Consider the following 6,319-nt stretch of genomic DNA (forward strand, 5'->3'; position numbering starts at 1 on the left):
ATGCAGACTCCCAGGTCCCTTTCCGCCTGGCTGCTCTCCAGCCACTCTGTCCCCAGCCTGTAGCGCTGCATGGGGTTGTTGTGGCCAAAGTGCAGGACCCGGCACTTGGCCTTGTTGAACCTCATCCCGTTGGAATCGGCCCAGCTCTCTAGTCTGTCCAGGTCCCTCTGCAGAGCCCTCCTGCCTTCGAGTTGGTCCACACTTCCTCCCAGCTTGGTGTCATCTGCGAATTTGCTGATGATGGACTCAATCCCTTCGTCTAAGTCGTCGATAAAGATATTGAACAGAACTGGGCCCAATACTGATCCCTGGGGGACACCACTAGTGACCGGCCGCCAACTGGATGCAGCCCCGTTCAGCACCACTCTCTGGGCCCGGCCTTCCAGCCAGTTCCTAACCCAGCACAGGGTGCTCCTGTCCAAGCTGTGGGCTGACAGCTTTTTCAGGAGAATGCTATGGGGGACGGTGTCAAAGGCCTTGCTGAAGTCCAGGTAGACCACATCCACCGCCTTCCCCTCATCCACCAGTCGGGTCACCTGATCATAAAAGGAGATCAGGTTGGTCAGACAGGACCTGCCCTTCCTAAACCCGTGCTGGCTGGGTCTGATCCCTTGCCCATCCTGCAGGTGCTGTGTGATTGCACTGAGGATGATCTGTTCCAATACCCTGCCAGGCACTGAGGTCAGGCTGACGGGCCTGTAGTTTCCCGGGTCCTCCTTCCGGCCCTTTTTGTGGATTGGCGTGACATTCGCCAACTTCCAATCGTCTGGGATGTCCCCCATGAGCCAGGACTGTTGGTAGATGATAGAGAGAGGCTTGGCGAGCTCTTCTGCCAGCTCCCTCATCACTCTTGGGTGAATCCCATCTGGTCCCATAGACTTGTGGGGGTCCAAGCAGCTCAAGAGGTCACTGACTGTGTCCTTCAATATTACAGGAGGGCTGTTTAGATTTTTATCACCTTCTATAGGCTCCAGAAGCCTGCTGTCAACAGGATAACCTGTCTTTCTGTTGAAAACTGAGGTAAAGAAGGTGTTAAATACCTCAGCCTTTTCCTCATCTTTGATAACTATATTCCCACCCATGTCCAGTACAGAATGAATGTTTTCCTTGCCTCTTCTTTTGCTATTGATGTATCTGTAGAAGCATTTCTTATTGTCCTTCACAGAGGTAGCAAGATTCAGTTCATGTTGTGCTTTTGTCTCTCTGATTTTCTTTCTACATGACCTGACTATATTCCTAAATTCCTCTTGAGAAGTTAGCCCTTTTTTCCATAATTGATAGGCCCTCTTCTTAATCCTAATTTCTTTCAGAGTCTCCCAGTTCAGCCAGACTGGTTGCCTTCCCCGCCGGCTCGCTTTCCGGGACTCTGGGACAGCCTGTTCCTGTGCTTTCAGAATATGCTCTTTGAAGTATGTCCATCCCTCCTGGACCCCTCTGTTTTCAAGGGCTGTTTCCCAGGGTATACTCTGAACTAGTCTTTTGAATAGTCTAAAATCTGCTCTCCGGAAGTCCAACACAGAGGTTTTACTGACAACCCTCCTTGTATCCCTGAGTATTGAAAACTCTATTATTTCATGGTCACTAAGTCCCAGTGGTCCATCAACCACCACATCTCCCACCAGCCCCTCTCTGTTTGTGAAAAGAAGGTCAAGTGGGGCTCCGTCCCTGGTGGGCTCATTTACTAGTTGGAGCAGGAAATTGTCTTCAATAGACTCTAGGAATCTCCTAGACTGCCTCCTCTCTGCGGTGTGGAGTTCCCAGCAGATGTCTGGCAAGTTGAAGTCACCTACGAGAATAAGGGATGATGATTTTGAAACATCCTCCAGTTGCTTGTAGAATATTTCGTCAACCTCATCATCCTGATTGGGCGGTCTGTAACAGACTCCCATCACGATATCGGCCTTGATGACCTTCCCACTGATTCTAACCCACAGGCATTCTGCCCTATTATTGGTGGTCTCAACTTCTACAGTGTTGAGAGATTCTCTAACATATAGGGCTACCCCTCCACCTCTCCCACCCTGCCTGTCCCTTCTGAAGAGCCTGTATCTGCCCATGGCAGCACTCCAGTCATGGGAGTCATCCCACCACGTTTCCGTGATAGCGACTACATCATAGCTTTCCTGCCGCACGATGGCTTCCAGCTCCTCCTGTTTGTTGCCCATGCTGCGTGCATTGGTATACATGCACTTCAGCTGGGCTGCTGATTTGTCATTTATCTCGGGTAGTCCACCTTTAGGTTCCTCTCTGGAGAGCTCAGTTTCAACCCTCTCCCCCTTCAAACCTAGTTTAAAGCCCTCCTTATCAGCCCCTTCAACCTATGACCTAGAGTCCTTTTCCCCCTGTTAGTTAGATGAAGTCCATCAGATCTAATGACACAAGGCAGTTTGGAATTTGCCCCATGGTCGAAGAACCCGAAGTTCCGCCGGTGGCACCAGTCCCTTAGCCACCTATTAATGAGATGGGTTTTCCTAGTCCTTTCCTCATTCAAGCCTTCTACTGCAGGAACTGAGGCAAAGACTACCTGTGCCCCTGACCCATCGAATAACTGACCCAGGGCCTTGAAGTCCTTTTTAATCCCTCTTGTACTTCTTCCAATAATGTCGTCACTGCCAGCCTGAATTACCAACAGTGGGTAATAGTCCGAGGACTGAATTAGCCAACCCTTGAACCACCGAAAGAAGGGTGGAGGAGACTCTCCATCCGTTATTGGATGCCAGGAGGAAAGAGTGAACAAGGATAGGAAAAGGCTGAGAGACTGAATGGCTTCTTTGCCTCAGCCTTTGGTAGAAGGAACAGTTCTTCTCATGTTACCCACTTCCTGAGCTGGCAGACAGGGATGGGGAGCCGAATGGGGTCCTTATAATCACAGGAGGAGAAATTGTCTCCTATGAAATGGGCCCTGCAAAGCCCAAAGCTTACATGTCCCAGACTGGCTCTGCCCTGGTGTGGGGCAGGGAGAGGGCAAGGCCAGGAAAAGGGATGGGTTTGGCTGCTGGATGTGGGGTCCAGCAGAGACGAGGAGTCAGGGGAGGGGATGGGCAGAGACGGGCACAGGGGACACAAATGGTGATGCTGGTTGTGAGGTCACTTGTGCTCCAGGAGCCTGATGGGTCAGCAGTAGGGCACCGTGGGGACAAAATGTCCATCACAAACCCACTCTTACCAGCAGAGACAAGATGGGGCAGAGGGAAAGGGGAGAGGCCAAGGGGAGGTGGCTGGAATGGTGATGAGGAAGAGGTCACTGCCAGTGCAGCAGCCTGCCTGGCCCTCTGGAGACCTTCTGGCCAGCAAGCATTGTGAGGGCATCAGATGTGCATCAGGGAAGGCACAAGGCAGAAATTCCATCATTGAGAAGGGGAAGGGTGAGGCAGGTACCAGACATTCCCCTGAGTTCTACTCCTGGAGGCACCTCTTTTACAGCAAGCTGACCAACCCTGGCAGACCAGGTTCACGGCCACCGTGCTCAGCACTGGCACTGACACTGGTGAAGAATCTTTTTTTTGTCTCCATGTCCATGATCCCCTGTCTCACCAACACCTTTTGAATTTGTGTTCTTTTATTATGAGAGCCCTGTGGTGGAGAGCCTTGCACTCTGTTCTCCATGACCTCCTCATAGATGCTGATAGGCTGCAGTGAGGTGTATCCCAACATTCCCTTCTCCAGATGGACAAGCCCAGCTCCCTCAGCTTCTCTTCACAAGCAAAGGCTCCAGCCCTGGCCTGTCTTGGGGGACATTCACTGATCCCCCCTGAAGCTTGCCAACATTTCTCCTGTGTTGGCCAACTGGATTCCAGATGCAATAACCTGCACAATCCCCTCCCTCCATCTCCTGGTCATTCAGCCCGGGGTGCTGGTGGCCTCTCTTGCTGCCAGGACACAAGACTCCTCCTGCCCAGCTTCTGCCCACCAAAGCTTTTCCCACAGCGCTCTCCCATCCAGGCAGCCCCAGCCTGGGCCATGGCCAGGGTGAGTCCCTGTCAGGGGCAGACCCTGGATTTGTCCTTCTGGGATATCCTGAGGCTCCTGCCCATCCGTGCTCCCCTCCTGTGCCCTTTCCCTGAGCACAGAGCCCTGCAGACTCCTTCAGTACAGACTCAGGCACAGAGGGTGTTGAGTCCCTCAGCCCAGCTCTGCTGCTGGTATCAAATCCCCACCCTGTCCCTACTCTGGCTTCCCACCGGGAGTTTCTGACCCCATTGGCAGAAATCTCCCACCCTCAGCTGACAAGGTCATCCTGGGAGGCTCTCCCACTGACCCATGGGTGAATCCTTCACAGAGACGTTGGAACTGTCCTTGGATTAATTTTTACCTTTTAGTTTTGAATTGTTCCTCTGAAAACCTGGCCATTCATGGCCTAGAAATGCCAATTCTCTCTTTGTATGGAGGTGTCGGGGACTGGGTCAGATTCCAATATGGTTCCTCAGGGGTCTATAACAGGACCAGTCCTGTTCAATATCTTTATCAGTGACACAGAGAGTGGGATCAAGCGCACCCTCAGGGAGTTTGAAAGTGACACCATTCTGAGTGGGTCAGGTGAGACACTGGAAGGACAGGATGTCAAGAAGAGCAGATTTTAGGTTTAGCAGGTTTTAGTTAGTGGACAATCAAGGACTCTAAGTGTTAGAACAAATTTTATAATGGAAGCAGGTGAGACAAAGAAGGAACATTTCTGAGTTTTAGCAATACATATCTAAACACTAATAAGGAACATAACCATGAATGACAATAAAAACAGCAGGAATGATAAATGCAATAGTTACAGACAAAAAAACCCAATCAAATTCCTCACCCCCAAAATAAACAAATGAAGGGAATAAGATATTGTGAGAGTCATTTGTGGAGACTGTTGATGAAATTTTCATTGTTGAAAGATGTCAATGGAATAATTTTACAGAGAGAACCCTTTGAGCTCCTGGTTCCTTATGCTGTAGATGAGGCGGTTCACTGCTGGAGGAACCACCGAGTACAGAAATGACACCACCAGGTCCAGGGATGGGGAGGAGATGGAGGGGGGCTTCAGGTAGGCAAAGATGCCAGTGCTGATGAACAGAGAGACGACAGCCAGGTGAGGAAGGCATGTGGAAAAGGCTTTGTGCCTTCCCTGCTCAGAGGGGATCCTCAGCACAGCCCTGAAGATCTCCACATAGGACACCACGATGAAAACAAAACACAGAAATCCTAAACAGGCACTGCACTGACCACAATAAGTCCAAGTTCCCTGAGGTAGGAGTGTGAGCAGGAGAGCTTGAGGATCTGGGGGATTTCACAGAAGAACTGGTCCAGGGCATTGCCCTGGCAGAGGGGCAGGGAAAATGTATTGGCTGTGTGCAGCAGAGCAGTGAGAAACCCAGTGGCCCAGGCAGCTGCTGCCATGTGGACACAAGCTCTGCTGCCCAGGAGGGTCCCGTAGTGCAGGGGTTTGCAGATGGCCACGTAGCGGTCGTAGGACATGATGGTCAGGAGACAGTACTCAGCTGTGATGAAGAAGAAAAAGAAGAAGATCTGTGCAGCACATCCCTTGTAGGAGATGTCCGTGTTGTCCCAGAGGGAATTGGCCATGGCTTTGGGCAGAGTGGTGGAGATGGATCCCAGGTCGAGGAGGGAGAGGTTGAGGAGGAAGAAGTACATGGGGGTGTGGAGGTGGTGGTCACAGGCGATGGTGGTGATGATGAGACCATTGCCCAGGAGGGCAGCCAGGTAGATGCCCAGGAAGAGCCAGAAGTGCAAGAGCTGCATCTCCCGCCTGTCTGCAAATGCCAGGAGGAGGAACTGCCTGATGGAGCTGCTGTTGGACATCTGCTGCTTTTAAAAGGCATGGAGAGCTGTTTGAGGAGGAAACACAATAGTTTAGGAACAAATCTCTGAAAAATGAGACCCATTTCTCATTCCATATCTCTATCCTGTACACATACACTTTCCTTGAAGCCCATAGCTACATCTCTGGTTGTTGCTCTCTGTGTCAGGAGGAGCAGGGACCCTGTTCACTGGTTATCAAGAAGTCAGGCAAGCTCTTCAACAGAGAATGGTGGGGACAGGCATCAGTCCTAGAGTGGACATTTTTCATAGGAAATTATTGGTGATACCAAAGGCATTACATCTTCTGTGTCCCTGTATTAAAAATTCCGCACAACAGAGGCAGTTTGAGAGGTTTGTTACACGTTTTTGTTTTTTTTTTTTAGAGCTCTCCCTATCTCCTCTGGGGAGTGTTCTTGGGTGTCAGAACCCCTCAGCATTGCTGCAGCACTCAGGCAGAACACAGTGAGCAAAGAGCATTGCCTGCAGATGCATGCAGAGAAGGGGGAGCTGGGCTGTGGCT

At 51.0% G+C, this 6,319-nt stretch overlaps 1 pseudogene; it reads right to left on the bottom strand.

Moving 5' to 3' along the window:
* Positions 1 to 4,891: 4,891 nt before the first annotated feature.
* Positions 4,892 to 5,799, bottom strand: LOC115600030 (annotated as a pseudogene).
* Positions 5,800 to 6,319: the final 520 nt, after the last annotated feature.

This window comes from Calypte anna, chromosome W, assembly GCF_003957555.1.
Source record: "Calypte anna isolate BGI_N300 chromosome W, bCalAnn1_v1.p, whole genome shotgun sequence".
Taxonomy (NCBI): Eukaryota; Metazoa; Chordata; class Aves; order Apodiformes; family Trochilidae; genus Calypte; species Calypte anna.